This window comes from Castanea sativa, chromosome 1 (genome assembly GCF_040712315.1).
Source record: "Castanea sativa cultivar Marrone di Chiusa Pesio chromosome 1, ASM4071231v1".
NCBI classification, from domain to species: domain Eukaryota; kingdom Viridiplantae; phylum Streptophyta; class Magnoliopsida; order Fagales; family Fagaceae; genus Castanea; species Castanea sativa.
In genome coordinates this window covers 14,370,496-14,388,289 of record NC_134013.1, presented here as the reverse complement: position 1 = coordinate 14,388,289, position 17,794 = coordinate 14,370,496, and the positions used below count along the sequence as shown (strand labels likewise).

General features: G+C 36.1%; 1 pseudogene; it reads right to left on the bottom strand.

Moving 5' to 3' along the window:
• Positions 1–515: 515 nt before the first annotated feature.
• Positions 516–10,393, bottom strand: LOC142616240 (alkane hydroxylase MAH1-like; annotated as a pseudogene).
• Positions 10,394–17,794: the final 7,401 nt, after the last annotated feature.

Genomic DNA, 17,794 nt, shown 5'->3' with positions numbered 1-17,794 from the left:
TTTTAACTTATATTTTAACTTTTAATTAATAGTTTTTTCATATTGAAATCTTTATATGTTTATATCATGTTAGCTTCATTTAAAGTATTGACATCTATTATTTGGCAATTTCTATCACAACAGATTGTCAATGTTAGGTTTTAAAAGTTTAGAACAATTGGAAATTTATAAATAATAATTTAAAGCATAATATACTTTTATATCTTCAACCTCTTCATTCTCATAACCTAGATCTCAGAGTCTATAGGGTATATTAGACTATGTTTAAAGTGTTGTAAGTAAGAATTCAAAGAACATACAACTGTAGGTTTAGAAAATCAAAATCAGACTGGTTCAATTGATCAGGAGAGTTTTTTCGATCGGTCGAGAGTCACAGATCAATAAAAATTGGCAAACATAAAAAAACCCATAACTTGTTTGTTTGAAGCCCAAGTTAAGACATATACCCACTTATAGGGGATTACTATTTAAGACATATACCCCCTTAACCAGCCAGCACCAGTCACTAATCCATATCAAACTCTTCTTTTGGTAATCCTAACCTTCAAACCATGTTTCATTTGAAGTACAACAGAAACACTCGGTTAAACGGGATGGCCTTCAGTCATTTCAACAGGAAAATTCCATACGATGGAGGTTGCGACAATTTTCATTTGAATGAATACCATGGCCTTACCCAAAAAACTCCTGGGTCCTCCACCAAACGCTGTGAACTTATAAGATGATACAATAATTAATCCTCCTTGCTCCAAAATCCATCTTTCTGGCTTGTATTGCATGCAATCTTCACCCCATATTTCTTCCATCCTTCCCATTGCATAAAGAGAAATTATAATGGGTGTATTGGCACTAATACGGTGACCACTTGGAAGAATGTTTGCTTTAATTGCAGTTCTAGGATCAAAAGCCACCACAGGGTATAGACGTAGGGCTTCACATAAGGCTGCATGGAGATAAACAAGTGTATCTAGCTCTTGTATACCAAAACACTCCCACTTCTTACCATCTTTTACCATACGTTTCTCTTTCATCTCCTTTAGAATCTTCATTTCCACAAATGGGTGCGTTGCAATCAGCCAAAAAAACCAAGCGAGACCTGCACCCATGGTGTCACTCCCAGCTGCAATGAGATTAAAAGTTGTATCCCTTAAAAACTTGTTGGATGTACTGCAAACTCCCATGTTTACAATCTCCTCTTGCATCATATAAGCTGTCAATAAGTTGAACTTCGCTTCCTCGAAGTGGGTTTTGTCTCGGCTTAATAGTTCTTCTTGCTTTGATGCAATGCATTTGATGCAGGACAACCTAGGCTTTCTATTAGGATTAGTGCCCTTAAATCCTATTGTATGATGTTATGTATGATACTATGTATGACATTATATATGACATGATGTATTACTTAATATTGTGATTGATAAATTTGTTTTATTATTATCTAAAATAATGGTGACATGAATTTTGATACATTATCATATAGTCCATGAGATGCATAGTATGTGATTTATGTAAAAAGTCACAGAAGATATAAATCACAAGTTCTTTGTAAACTTAGAATTGTAATTCGTAGTCGGTGATGAAATTGAGCATTTCATTTGCGAAGACTATAACATATCAACTAAGATGATTTGTCTTGATCATGGAAATTGAGATTTCTAGTTGGTATGTTGATATGTTGATATGTTTTAAGAGTTAAGACATATTGAACTCGACCGCTGTGAGTTTTATTATTCTCCTAACGACTGTCAAATGAATAATAAACACACAACTTATATTTACATGAACTCTTAATCCTGAGAGGATAATGAACCTGATCATAAAGTGTAGGTTATTTTGATATATCAGGAGTGAGATCTAAAGTTACGGTCAAAACCTCAGTATGTTGGGCAACCACATTTAGTGTTGATGAAACATATATTCTCAAGATGAAATTCATAGTCTCTTAACGGAGATACAAAATATTTCCTTGAGATAAGTTTAATGGGTTTGGTTATTCAGAGAGTTAGGCTTAACCATTTTGGTAAGAAGTTACTAAAGCATATATTTATGGAATTGAATTTCATAAATATATGATGAATAACTTAAATGATTAAACCGGGTACTCAAGGAATTAAGATGTAATAATTTACAAAGTGGCAATCAACTTTCATGACTTTGTATTACTATGAATATTTTTGAAGATGTTGCATGTACAATAAAGTCTTAGAATATAATTTATAAATAAGGCCTAGAGTGCAACTATATTTATATAGTGGTATTAAATATAGTTAATGGTAACTTTGGACTTGTCAAGAGTTGATAGAAAAGCCCAAGGCCCATTGGAGCTAGTGTCTTATTGGTTCCTTTTGGTCCCACTCCAAGCCATACACTTAAACCCAATTGGAAAGGCCCAAAAGGCTAGCCCAATTAGATAATTAGTTAGATACAAAGGGAGAAACATATATAATTTTCTGTAAGAGAAAATAGTAAGAATACTTTTGTGAAGTGGTGTTTGTGAGTGTTAGACACTTTGACATTTTTCCTTTGTAAACTGATTGAGAGACCACACATCTTGAGCGTTAGTGGAATTGGAGTGAAGATTGAAAGTGTTCCCAAGTGCTTCTGATCTTTAGAGTTTTGAAATTCACCGCTCCAAGGTACACTCTCTTGTTCTTAAATTCTAAAACTTATATAATACATGTTAAATTTTATGAATGAAGTAGATCCGTTATTTTTTTTTCGCTGCGTATGTTTTGTATGCGATACAAACATGTTATTTTCCATCACTTCCCACCTAGATTAGTCATACCGTAGACCTTAGGCTTCCCACCTAAGGTGTTTGGATCACCACCAAACAAACACAATGCAATCTCTGAGAATAATCCCAATAATAATAATAATAATAATAATAATAATAATAATAATCATAGTCTGTAAAATACAAAAGAAATCATCTGGAACTTTATATGCAGCTTCCAGGAATCACAATGATAAGGATAAACTCTCCTAAACAATCTCAAATACTAATATGATAATCCTAACAATCTCAAATACGATAATTCTAACAATCTCAAATACTAATCCAATACTAAAGATAAAAACAAAGAAAGATAACATAAATGATAAAGATAATCTCCACAGATGTGCTATCATGTGGTGTCCGCACCAACTCCCTTGAGGTGGGAGAAACTCGACCCTGTCGAGTAAAGCTCATAAGGATCAAGTGACATCACTCCATCAAGCCACAAGCTCATTGGATCAAGTGACACCTCTGTTGACACTTATATGTGCGGGTGATAGGAGGTAGAGATGAGGTGGTAGCAAGTGTATCCAAGTAAGCCTCCAAAAGAGCAGGATCAAGCTATTGCAACTTCTCTTTGGTGATCCATGTACAATTAGAATCATGCTGTCCTTGCCAGTGAACCAAGAAGCGTTGAACTGTTCCATCCCTAGTGAAAAGAGATTGCTTATCTAAAATAACATCAATAATATCTTTATGTGCCTTTTGGAAATAAGATGGTGTAGGACTATGGACAAGGTTAGCCAAAGAAGAAGAGGGTGGATCATCAAAAGGGACATAGGGAATAATTGCTGGACCTTTAAAAGCAATTACATCAGCAATATTAAAAGTAGAACTAATACCATAATCTGAAGGTATATCAATCACATAAGCATTAGATCCAAATTTCTTTAATACCTTGAATGGGCCAGCACTGTGGGCCTGCAATTTCTTAACGGTTCCCGAAGGATACTGTTCAGGCCTAATATGAATCATAACATAATCTCCTACATTAAAATTTAAATGACGTCAATGTAAATCAGCCTGAGTCTTATACTAAAGATTACTAGCATGAATTCGTTTGTTGATCTCTTTATGCAGCTCATGCATGTGACTAGCAAACTCTATTGCAGACACAGAAACCCTATCATGTGAGGACATTGAGAGAATGTCTAAAGGTATCCTAGGTGTATAACCATGAACAATTTCAAATGGACTCATAACTATGGACATATTGACTGAGTTATTCTATGCAAATTTCCGGGGCTACAAGGAGTATAGATTCCCAAGTCCTACCATTCTCACCTATGAGACACCTTAAAATATTTCCTAGACTCCTATTTACAACCTCAGTTTGACCATCAGTTTGAGAATGGTATGCTGTGGAGAATTTCAATTTTGTTCCCATCATGTGCCAAAGGGTCTTCCAAAAATAGCTCATGAATTTAACATCCCTATCTGACACAATTGTTTTAGGTACCCATACAACTTAACAATCTCATTAAAGAAAATCTTGGCTACCTTGGATGCATTAGATGTCTTAGAGCATGGAAGAAAGAGAGCTATCTTAGAAAACCAGTCTACCACTACAAGAATGGAATCAAACTTCCTAAGGGTACGGGGGAGACCTAGTATAAAGTCCATGCTAATATCCTCCTAAGGATGGTGTGGAACTGGTAGAGGAGTGTAAAGGCCAGTATTTTGCTTGCAATGCTTAGCTAGTTGACATTGACCAATTATCTTGGCAACATCCCTCTTAAGATTTGGCTAATAGAACTGCCTCTTTACCTCTTCAATTGTCTTATCACGTCCAAAATGTCCTGAAAGTCCTTCCGCGTGCACTTCCTAAACCAAAAAGTCTCTAATTGATGTGCGGGCGATACAGAGCTTATTAGCTTTAAACAAATAGCCATCTTGGAGGATAAAATCATCAACAACCTGAAGATGCTCAATCCTAAGTGTAGTGCACACTTCTCCAAAATCTGGGCAAGATTCATACTCCTTTTGCAACTTCTCAAACCCTATGACTTTTGTGCTCATCACAGAAAGTAAGTTGACTCGATGACTCAAAGTGTTAGCTACCTTATTCTCAACACCAGATTTATGTCTCAAAACAAAAGAGAATCTTTGCAAATATTCAACCCAAGGGACATGTCGAGCCTTTAATTTCTTTTGGGCGTTGATGTGGCGGAGAACATTATGATCAGAATAAATGAAAAACTCATAGGGTGTCAAATAATGGCTCTAATATCTTAAAACTTGTTCCACAACATAGAGTTCTTTGTCATATGTTGAATACTTCTTCTTAGTCTCATTTAATTTCTCACTAAAGTAAGCTATTGGGTGACAATCTTGGCTAATAACTCCTTTTATGCCTACACCAGACACATAACATTCCACTTCAAAGACCTTATCAAAGTCTGGTAGGCGCATCACCGGTGTTTCTGTCATCTTCTTCTTGATTTCTTGAAATGCTTTACTAGCAGCATTTGACCATTAGAATTCACCTTGCTTCATACAATCAATGATTGGTGTCATGATTGTACTAAATCCACATATGAAGTGGCGATAAAAAGTTGCAAGCCCATGAAAATTGCAGACCTCATGAATGTTCTTGGGTTCGGGCCAATCCACTATTTGACCTTTTGTGGGTTAGCAGAAACTCCTTTAGATAAGACCACAAAACCTAAGAAAATGAAAATATCAGTGAAGAAAGAGCATTTCTTTAGGTTGGCATACAAGTTTTCTCTTCTCAAAGTGGAACAAACTTGTTTAAGATGGTCCAAATGTTGCTCCTTTGATTTACTATAAATGAGGATGTCATCAAAGTACACTACCACAGATTTGCCCATGAAAGAACTTAGTAATTGTGTCATCGTTCTCATAAAAGTACTAGGAGCATTTGATAAACCAAATGGCATCACAAGCCACTCATATAGACCATCCTTTGTCTTAAAGGCAGTCTTCCATTCATCACCTGGGCATATCCTAATTTGATGGTATTCACTTTTCAAATCAATCTTCGAAAAGATTGTGGCTCCTGACATCATATCAAACATATCATCTAGCCTAGGGATAGGAAAATGATACTTCACAGTAATCTTATTGATTGTGTGACTATCCACGCACAATCTCCATGATCCATCTTTCTTTGGGGTAAAAAATGCAGGGACTGCACATGGGCTTAAGCTTTCATGTACAAATCCTTTGTGTAAGAGCTCATCCACTTGTATAGCCATCTCATCATGTTGAGGAGGGCTCATTCTATAGTAGGGCAAATTTGGAAGTGCTGCTCTTGGGAAAAGATTTATGGCGTGTTGAATATCATGCATATGGGGCAACTGATTTGGGAGCTCCTTAGGAAAACATCTTAGTTCTTCAAAGCTATCTAGTGCAGCTTCCTTAACAACCAAATCAAAGATGATGGAGTCTTGATTGGCAGCTCTTTCAAGTTCTTTTGGACTGATGAGGTTCATACTTTGTCTTTTGCGCTTTTCTTTAGCCTTACTTGCACTAACAAACTTAGTTTTGACTGGGTTAAGCTTAATTCTTTAGCCATTGTGCATGAAGGAACAAGAGTTCGAGCGACCATGAAGAGTGACATCTAAATCATAGAACCATGGTCGTCCCAAAATTATGTGTCCTACATCCATTGGAATCACATCACATGAAATCTGAGCCTTGTATGAGAGGATATGAATAGGACACCTTTCCTTGATGGTGATAGATGAATCATCAACCCAAGAAACCTTATAGGGCTTAGGATGGGCAACTAACTTCAAACCTAGGAGAGAGACAAGTTTAGAAGAGACTGCATTAATGCAACTTCAACTATCAATTATAACCTTGCAATTTGTGGTTCCACACTTGACAAAGGTTTGGAAGATAGTATTTATTTTCCAATCATCACTTTCTTTGGATTGTGCTAGAGTACACCTAACAATACTCATTACAAGAGTATCAAGACTACCCTCACTGAGATTATCAAAAGATGGTAGGGCTCTAATGCAAGCAAATTGGGTGGAACTATCCTCTTTTATTTCTACAAGGTCTTCAATGTTAGGCTCATAGACTACTTCTTCTACCTCTTCTTCTCCATCCAATTCTTCAATCAACAAAGTCTTATTAGGACATTGGGCAGCCATATGACCAAAGCCTTGACACTTAAAACATTGGATTCTAGAATTGGGCCTAAATGTCTCTCTAACCACCCTCTTCCCTTTGTTTTTTGGGTGCAAGGGCCTATTGATGGGATTGGGTCTATTCTAAGGACCTTGTTGGTATCTACCTTGAGGATTGTCTTCCATGCGCAAGGCCTATTGTTGGGGTAAGGCCTATTTTGAGAACCCTAGGGGTACCTACCTTGGGGACCTTCAAAATTGTTGTAAGGCAACATGTGATTTTCAAATCTCCTTCCACCTTGGGGCCTAGGGATAAGCTCTAAATCTTGCACTAAGGTGTATGCATTATCAAGAGTTGAGATTTGTCGGGCTACCAATTCTCTTTGAAGATCATAATTGAGACCTTTCCTAAATCTACTTAAGGTCATTGGCTCATCTTCGGTTGCATTGCTACGTATCTTGTACTCTTCAAATTGCTCTACGTACTTAGTAGTAGACCTATTGTTTTGTCTCAAATCATGCCATTGATCCAACAAGTTGCCTTGATGAGATACTAGGAAGTACTTTTCATTGAGCTTTGCCTTTATTTCTTTCCAAAGAGTTGTGGGTGGTTGGCGGGTTTTACGGAGGTGGTTGACAACAGTATCCCATTGGAGTTTTGCTCTTCCCACAAGTTTCATTTTGGCAAATCTAATCTTTTTGTCCTTTGATAATTCATACCACTCAAAAAAATGCTCCATCTTTCGCACCCAATCATTGTAGACCTAAGGGTTCCTAGCACCATCAAAGGTAGGGGCCTCTACTTTGATATACTTTGTTGAGTTGTCTTCATTGTCTCTATGATCTTGCCTAGGATGAGGGCCATGTCTATTATTGTTTCTTCCATGATGTGCATTATCCTCTTCATACCTAGCTTCTAAGTGGCCTAGACAGGCAATAAGCTCTGCAATGGCTTGTCTTAATTCATCTTGGGGAGGAGGATCCATGTTCAGGTGGGATTGGGGACTAGAGTGGGATTCAGAACTAGACTTTGATTTGGAATTAGATTGTTCTTCAGAACTAGTTACTAGATGACCACTACGCAAATGCATGCAAAGAGATGAACAAAGTAATTCTAGCAAGTGAATAGTAAGGATAATACTCAAGTAAAATTATATGCGAAGAGAAGTTATGAATTTCACAGGTTGTTGCATTCAAGCAATACTAGTTTCAACAATAATTAAATTAAAAAGAACCTAACTGTTACAATGTGATTAGGCTAGTTCAACTACTAATACTGAGAATTAATTACTGTAAAGGATTTTTTTTGGGGCTAAAATGAAAGGCTGAAAGAAAATAAACCAGCAGCTAAAATAACAAAGTCATGTGAGAGTTTAAGCAGAACAAAGGGCAAAGGCAGTAGCACATTACTGAAGGTAAAGTTGAGGCACATAGGAGACATATTGATATTAACTTTGAAAGTGCATTTCAATTTATTAAGATAGGAAAGTCCACACCTTGGTTGGGCTGACTTAACGACTTGGGCCTTACTGGACAGTGGGTCACACTACTAAAAATGATGAAATTGGGCTTGTGGTTCCTCACGTGTAGTGGAAGTGGAACCTACTTGAGACTTCTGCTTGCTTTTGGACTTGACTTGGCTTTAAAAAAAAAAAATACAAGAAAGAAAGAACTACAAAATAAAACTAAAATCCACCAAAGTGTCAAACAGTAGCACGTCAAACATTAAACACCAAAACTAACAAAACTAGAAACAGAGGAAACTAAAAGAGAAAGAAACAGTCATGAAGCGTCGCTGGAGTCATCGGTTGAGAGGTGGCATGGGCTCATCGGCGTTCACTGTCGGCGGTGCTCGATGGTGGAGATCGGAGCTCTCGCAAGTTAGATCACAGTGATGGAACCCGTGAAGCGTGAAGTGGTATGGTGGAAGCGATGGTGACGACGTGTCAGTGGCGTGATTCTAGTAGTGACATTGGCGGCTATTCGTTGACTTTCAAGCTCTTCTATTTCTGATCTAGTGGTGGTCTTCAGAGGCTGGCATGGATTGGGGTCACAGGCTTGGAGGGAGTAGTGGGTTTCTCTGTTGGTTTTGGGATGAAGAATTTGTGTGGCCAAAGGGGATATATGGTACAGATTGGTTCTAGCTCTAGTTTGCAGATCTCATGGGGTAAGAATTGGGGTTGCTTTGGTTTGCAAATCTCGTGGGGTAAGAATTAGAGTAATGGCATATCTGGCGGTTGATTTGTTTTCTGCTGGTGGGTGTAGGTGTGAGTTGTCAGACGTGATTTTGGGTTGCTGAAAGGGGTGATCGGGTTGGGCTCTGATACCAAGTTGATGCTAGACAACCTAGGCTTCCCACCTAAATTTGTCCTACCGTAGACCTTAGGCTTCCCACCTAAGGTGTTTGGATTCACCAACAAACAAACACAATGCAATCTCTGCAAATAATCTCAATAATAATAATAATAATAATAATAATAATAATAATAATAATAATAATAATAATAATAATAATAATAATCATAGTCTGTAAAATACAAAAGAAATCATCTGGAGCTTTATATGTAGCTTCCAGGAATCACAATGATAAGGATAAACTCTCCTAAACAAATTCTAAACAATCTCAAATACTAATCTGATAACCCTAACAATCTCAAATACTAATCCAATATTAAAGATAAACACAAATAAAGATAACATAAATGATGAAGATAATCTCCAAAGATGTGCTATCATGTGGTGTCCGCACCAACATTGGTTTAAGAAATGATCAAAGGCATCCCAAGCTTTTCTTAGCTTCTTCTCTTGTCCAATTTGAAGCCATCTTTGTAGCTTCCAACACCAATTGGTCACGATGTGACGGTATAAAATAGCCTCTTCTATTTCATCAAAAGCCTTTTCATAGGTACGTTTTGGAAATTCAACAAAAAGAGAAATAGAGTCGAAGCCTAAAACCATTAAGCAACTGTTATCAAACGTGAACCGCTTAAAAACCTCTTGTAAGTCCACTTCAATCATTGACTTGGAGACGTGATTGAGAAGCGGAATGAGACCAATGACCACCTTTTGTTGAAAAACTTTCATAAAAAAACAACTCGAACTTGCTGTTTTTTATGATCGAATGCATCATCTTTCTCTAGTATGCCCACTAATCTGAATCAGAATTGGTAATCCCATCACCTAAAGGCTCCAAAATCTCTCGAATTTCAAACCCTTTTTCATAGTTGAGGAAGTTTTTACTCAACATGTAGTGAGCATTCATAGGATCACTGGTGATGATTTTATTCATGCAAGTACACCAAGGGCCTTTCACCTTGATAGTGCCTCCACAATGTTGTAGAACTCAGCTTGTGCAATCGTACATATGTGATGCATTTCGAAAAAGACCCGGTAGCATTCCTATGACAGGCCAATTTGTGATGGGTGGTGAGTTTCTGTAGCTTTTCCAATAATGGCCAAGAAAAAGGAAGCAGAGTAGTCCGAATAAAACTATCATTATGTAGCCAAGTACAGCCATTGGAGCAGTACACGTATGAAGCTGTGTGAATATGGGTGTTGTAATTGAGGTCTAGAGGATGGGTCGGCTTTATAAGCGTTCACAATAAAGATGCTAAAATAACTCAAAAGTTATTTTATCATCTCAACCACACAAAAAAGACCATACAACAAAGTTGCTATAGCAAAAAGTTGTAGTTATATTTTACCTTCATGCTACAATGAGCTATTATTGATAACAGCTTACTGTAGCAGGAAGGTAAACATAAATTTTTTTTTTTATTCCTACTCTCTCATTTTTTCAGTCCTTCCTCCTTCTCTCCTGTCTCACTTCTCTGTTATCTGGGTTTGATTGTGCTCCGGTTTGTGCGTTTGTGAGATCGTGGGTCTGTGCTCCAGTTGTGATATGGGTTTTTGTTGGTTGTGGCGGTCAGATTTGTGGGTTTGGCCGCGGGTCGTGGGTGTCACTGTTGGTTTGGCCATGGGCCGTGAGTCGTGGTTATGGTGCTGGGTTTTTTTTGCTTAGGTTGTTGAGTAGCAATGGTGGTTCGGTGTCTAGCTACAGTGGTGGTTGGTTGTGCTTGTGCCATGGGTTGCTGTCTGATTTGTAGTGCTAGGTTGGTTGTGCTGTGGATTGCGGTCTGATCTGTGGGTTCAGTGGTTAGTTATGTTGTGGTTTGAGGCCGAGAAAAGATGAGAGGGAGAAGAGGAGCCACCGTGTGCCATGGGTTGAGGCTGTGGGTTTATGCAAGCTTGTGGTGGTTGGTTGTGGAGGAGGTGAGTGTTGGGGTGTGGCCTTTGAGTTTGTGAATGTGATGAGTGACATTGTGACAGAAAGGGAGAGATAAATGATTAAAAAAATGAATAGTTTTTAGCTGATGTGGAACATGAAAGCTTTGATGTTGGGAGTAGCTCTTTGAGTTGCTAAATGCTAAAAAGTTTAACTTATTTACAATGAATGTCCTAATGTTATACACATAGCAAAATGACTAGTAAACACAACTACTAAGTGTACACATAGTAGATACAACCTACAATTTATAAAGCAATACGTGGAACTCGTGATTTAAAGTCATTAGTTTCCTTGGAAGTTGCTGCTTGTGTGTATTATGTGTAGATTAGAGTTTGTGTAATGGACAGTACTATATATGGCATGCATCATGCATGTTATTACATATAAATGCTGCCTTTGTCCTAATAAAACAAAAACAAAAACAAAAACAAAAACAAAAACAATGCTGCCTTTGTCCGATATTGAATAAGTTGTACCTATGTTTATAAAAAGAAAAAAAGAAAAAAGAATAAATTGTACCTATATTTTGCAAACAGTAGCGATCGCTACTGTTTGACAGTCGTGAAGGTCAAACATCTATTGAGACCAAAAAAAAAAGAGTAAAAAGAATCATAAACGAAGGTCATTTCTCTATATTATATAGATCTTTTGATTTTGTCGTTGGAGACTTGTACCTTTTTTTTTTTGTGGTTACTTTTGAATAGATTATATTTGACAACTTATTTTACTATTTATCTTATTTTTATTACTCCTTCCGTTTCAAATTATTTGGCTTAGTTAGAAAAATCCAATTATTTAGAGAAACATCATTTACTAGCTTATCTCTTTGAAAAAAGTTAGAAATTTCTTAAATTACCCTTAAACGAATTTGTTTTTCTTTGTTGATTTTTTTTTTAAAATTTTTAAATTTGAATAAAGATGGCCTGTATAGTGCATTTCAAAATTTAGGTTTTTATTAATTTAAAAAAATGCTCCCACAAATAAATTAATGTTATAAAGGGAATGTTAGTAAATTAATGGTGTTTGACTTTTTAAATAGGGCATAATTTTGAGACATATCAAAATGGAATACATGCTAAACAATTTGGGATGGAGAGAGTACTATTCATGGGTCTCATTGTACTTTTTGGTACTATTTATAGGTTTCACTGTACTATTTCAACTAAATTTTATCTTTATTTACAACACTTTCAGTAAAAAAAATTTCAGTTTGTTTCTAAATAAGCTATTTCCAAACGCACCTAGAACATCTAAAAAGTACTAGGAAGACCACTCCCCTCAGTAACTAAACTGGAAAGTTAGCAGTGGAGACTTGGACTTTGATTGAGTAACTAGCCTCTTGAACATCAGGTTCGTGTGAAATTAAACATTTTGTTAATATTTTTAGTTAAAAAAGCTAGGCAATTAAATCGTGCAATATAGTAAATACACAGGGTTTCTTACACATCAATAACAACGTTAAAATGCAATCATTACTACGAGTATATCATGTGGTTGTGTGGGCATTTTTTGCAAGTATTGGGCTGGGCCGCCTGCTACTACACTAGGCCCAACATTTTCTTTTGGGTTGAGGAGTTGGGACCGGTCCGAGAACAAACCTTCCTGGTCCGGCTTATGCACAAACAATGCCTTTTGGTGATTAGATATTTACAGCAGGCAGAACTATCACGTTAGCTACAGTAGGCAGATATGATAAAAAAGAAAAAATAATAGGGATTTAAGCAATATGGTGAGTGGGCCTCAATAAAGGGTGGTCGTTTTATACTATAGTATCAGAATAATGAATGTTAGATGGAGAGTCAGGAGCGTATTAAAGAAATAAATGTTAGCCCGCTGCGATGAGCCGTTTTACGGAGCTTGCGTCAGGAAAGGGAACCACTCCCTTAACGCAACTAATTTCTCTAAGGGGAAATTAGCTGCTTTGAAGGAACGGGCCTAAGTGACTTGGGTTGAATGTGTTTTTTTTTTTAATGGTTAACAGAGAGCATGAGTTGGAAAGGGAGAGGGAGATTAATCCATTCGGTGCATGCCAATCACTCCATTTGCTCTGTTTCTTTCTTGCTTTTGTTTCTTTTAATCCTTTCCTTTTCTTTCGTTTTTCTTTTTTTTACTCTCTTTCTTCTTTATACTTTCTTTCCTTTCTCGTCTGCGTTTTTCTTATTCCCTTGTTTTTTATGATTCTTGCCACTATTTTATAGAGGTTCCCCCTACCTCTCTCCCCCCAGCCGTGCACTGTAGGGCTTCTTATATAGGGTCAGCCGTGCTTGGATTTTTACCATTTTAGCCCTCAACCGTTTTTGTCTGGCATGGGCTCCTTTGCCGACTGTCACTGACTGGTCAGTCACCCAACTAGTGCCACCCTGCCTTAGTCAGAGAAGGTTTTTTTGTTTTGCTCACTCCTTGCAGCATTCCTACTTGCCACGGAGTGAATACTCCCCTTCCTTTTACCCCTCATGGCATGCACCTAGTGGTTCCCACTCAACCTTGCCTCTTTTGGTTCGCATGCCTTCCCAGCAGGACATTACTTCCAAAAAGGCTTGAGCAGGAAACACAAAAATGAGTTTTTCCCCCTCTCCACCGCCAGACCATACCCCCTTACCTCTGACCCATGACCTCACCATTTACTGTATTGGCTAGGTACAGGTTGGTGGTGCCTGGGCTTTGCGCGTGCCTTACCTCCGTGCTTGTTCAAATCCTGCCTGCTGCTCATCTGTCTGCCGCGGTCTGAACGTCAAACTGCCCAGCCTGCTACTCATTTTTGGCTTTTTTTGGCGTGGGCTATTTCGCCCGACCTTTCATTTATGGCTTTCATCTTCTGAGGACTGGGCATGCTTGTTCGTGGGCCATTCCAAGCCCTGTTACTTGCTTCCTGTCACACAATTCTGTCATGCCTGCCATGAGGCCTACTTGACCCCAAGCCTGCTGGGCCACTTTGGACCTTTTCTGTTCATTCTTTCTCTGAAGGCCCAATGATCTCACTGGGCCCTTTTGCTACTTGCGGGCTCCTATTGTCCCACCTACTTCCATTTGGGCATCTTTGGCCCACTTACTCTCTCGGGCGTCCTCGGCCATTTTTCAATTCTACGTCTCCCATGGGCTTTTAGTAACTTCTTGGGCTTCCTCGGCCCAAGTATTTCTCACCTTTCTTTTGGGGCTCATGGGTTTTCCACAGTCCCTTACTTTCTTTACTTGCACTACTTTGGGCCTACCATAGCAGCTGTGGCCCATTCTCATTTTTCCACATCCATACAGCCCATGAGTTCGTGGTTACTTTCTTCCGGGCTTTTTTAGGCCTACTTACTTCCTCAGGATCCATTTATTTACTTGTTAGACTCACTATTCGTTGTTCCTGCCACTCGCTTAATGGCACTTCCACAATACTTTCTCTAGCCCATGACTTTGGGCCTTCCTCTCTTCTGGGCTTGCAAAAAATGAGCATCTATAGTGGTTAAATCGGTTTAACTTTTATTTTAAAAAAAGACAAACAAAAACAAACGGAAGGATTTGTCACAAACTGAATTATTTTCTTGTATATTTTATTGAAGGAGAACCGCACATGCAAATAAAAAACACTTTCCATCATTGACATCGGATTGATCAATTTTGCTATGTATTAACTTGCCCTCTATTTTTAAAAAGTATAATTAAAACAAGATTTTCCAAATGTGTGATAGTCCGAATGAAAAAAATGTCAAGAAAGAGGAAAAATTAGATTTTACTAGCTATCATGTAAAAGGAGAGAGTGACATGTTGTATTCTTTGGCCCTCATAAAATTTTGAATAATTATTCCATAAAAAATTGACAAATTATAATAGTAGTGTACATTTTAAAATGTCTTAAACAGAGACGAGCGGTGAATAATTATTCCATAAGAAATCTTATAATATGCTTCATTGTTCTTTATAATGACATGTAACATATAATGTTTGGTAATATATAATAGTGGTGAATAATTATTCCATAAAAAATGACATGTTATATAACTATCTGTCTACTCATTAGGAATTCATCAAGGAAGGCACCTAGTGCGATCAATTATTGGGTTAATTAATCATGTAATCATGACATAATTAATCATCAAGGAATTCCAAAATTTGAAGATGTCTCATTTTTCACTGATTCGAAAGTCTTTTTTTTTTTTAACAACAAAATCCCAAGTCTTTTTTTTTTTTGAGTAAAAAAATCTCAAGTCTTTAATATCAAGCGGAGGCGAGGAGCAAATAGTCGGTATTTTATCTAGAAGGTAAATAAGTATAATACTGTAACTAATAAGTGGATTGTTTCGTGCACGCCACTAGTGCTCATAACCTTTTGGTGTTGGTCAAAATTATTTTTTTAAAGAAAGAAAATTGTGAAGAAGAAAAAAAAAAGTAAAAAAAAAACCAATAATAATAATAAAAAAGAGCCAACCACAATAATTAAACAATGGGTAATTATTAGTCCACGCATGCTATTGCACATAAAGTACACACATAACTTTATTTTGAAGTCATGATTTTCAAGTATAAACACTACTTTAAAACAATTTATGGAAGATTTTCAAGTATAAACACCATTTTTAAATAATGGAAAATGCTAATGGATGCTAACAATTCATTTTAAAATTTTTTTTATGGGAAAAGAATAAAAATAATTTATATTTTGACAGTTTTTTCTATTTTCCATAAAAGTGGTATCAAAACTTTTCTAAAATGAATTGTTAACTATTGCCTTAAGAGCACTTGTTAGCATTTATGAAAGGTTTCTTGACATTTTTTTTTAATCCTATTGATATTGGAAATCCATTACATAACAAGATATGCACCAAAATCCGAAGACATACCAAACTCCATACCTATCAGCATTTTGAAATTGTTTTCCTAAATTCTACTACGAAAATAATCTAGGAGGCCAAAATTTCATTATTCATGTAGAAATGAAAAGAACCACATTTTAATTGTATTTAGGACAGTTTAATATCTTGTTATAATTTTTGTAGAAAGCAAGCTGGTGTTAATATTCTTTATCTCAGTGACCTGTTCAGAAGCCAATTTCTAAATTAGACAGTAATATGAATTCCAACAACTTCCACAACAATCCAACAATTTGAATAGGAATATATGAAGCCATTTTACAAGTCAATATAGATCGGTGAAGAAGGAAATTTGGTGTAATTAAATTGAAAACTAAACTGCCTTGGAGGCTATAATATATTTAAATAGTAAAAATAACCTCTGGAGTGGCTAGGAAAACTCCCAAAAACCCTAATTCACGCTAATCACGTAATTAAGTGGCAAAATAGTAATTTTTGCCAAAAATAGCTAAATTGAGATAATTGCGGAAATTGAAAATACTGTCTCTAAGAGGCGTCCCAAAATAGGTGGGACCTTATTCTGACTTTTAAATTAAAAGTTATTAAGGAAAAACAAATATTACTAAAAATAAGAAAAACACTATTTTCAGGCCTTCGCTCTGTTTGTTTTAGCATTAACGTTTTCTGAAAAATTGTTCATTTTTCAAAGAGCATTTTCTAAAAAACTATCTCATTTTCCAGTATTTGGTAACAACATTGAAAATAAGCTTGAGAATGTTTTTTGGTGTTTGGTATGCAATTTCTTTTAAATATTTCTTGTATAATTTAAAACATGTATATTATGTAAACTAATTAATGTAATCATTATAAATAAAAAACCAAGAATGAATTTGGTTTTCATACTAAAATTTTGACAATAGATACAATCAAAATTAATTTGTTGTCAAATTTTCATGATCTCTACCACTTATCTTGTTTATATATATAGACAACAACGTACGTACGTACGTACACACATACACACACATCAACCATTTGTCTATATAAATTTGATAGGGGAATACATTTTCAATAAGTATAAATAATAATAACTTTTAATTGTCTACTCTTTTTGTTAGTATACTAATTGTCTACTATGGTCAACCACAAGTCTTCAATATTACTCTAAATTATGTATTTACATAATGTACTGTATAATATATCATTACTGAATAGTATCTGCCAACAAAAAAAGTATTTGCCAACAAATGCAATTCTCCTAAACAATTATCATTCATCATATAACAATATTGTTAGTCCATGGTAAAGATTGTCTCATGTAAAAGCAATTTAGAGCAATATAGGTACTATGTTAAAAATTTTCATCTTTTACTTTATTCATTCATTCTTCTTCTTCTTTTTATTTTATTTTATTTATTTTTTTGCACTTTATGTATGAAAAAGAAGTAACTTCTGCCTGGAATCCATCAAACCGAAAATTTCTTAGAGAAAAAAGAAAATTTAGCTTGAAATTCAAAGCAAAGAATTGAGATTTTGGTAGAGAGGAATGAAATAATTACCATTGCAAATTTGTTCTCCTTTACAAGTCAGAACTATTGATCGATCAGTGAAGGAAAAAAAATCTAATTAGAGAAAGAGAGATCTATGGGAAGAGAAGAGACCAGAGTTAGTGACAATGAGAGTGTGAGGAGAGTAAAAGCAAAGGGAAGAGAGAAAAAGTATAAAAACTTACCATGAGAGAGAGAAGGTGCCAAAAAATTATGTTTCCCACGGCTATAGACGAAGATAATATTTATAAGAGATGCAACATGTGAGTGAGAGATTGTTTTCCAAAAAA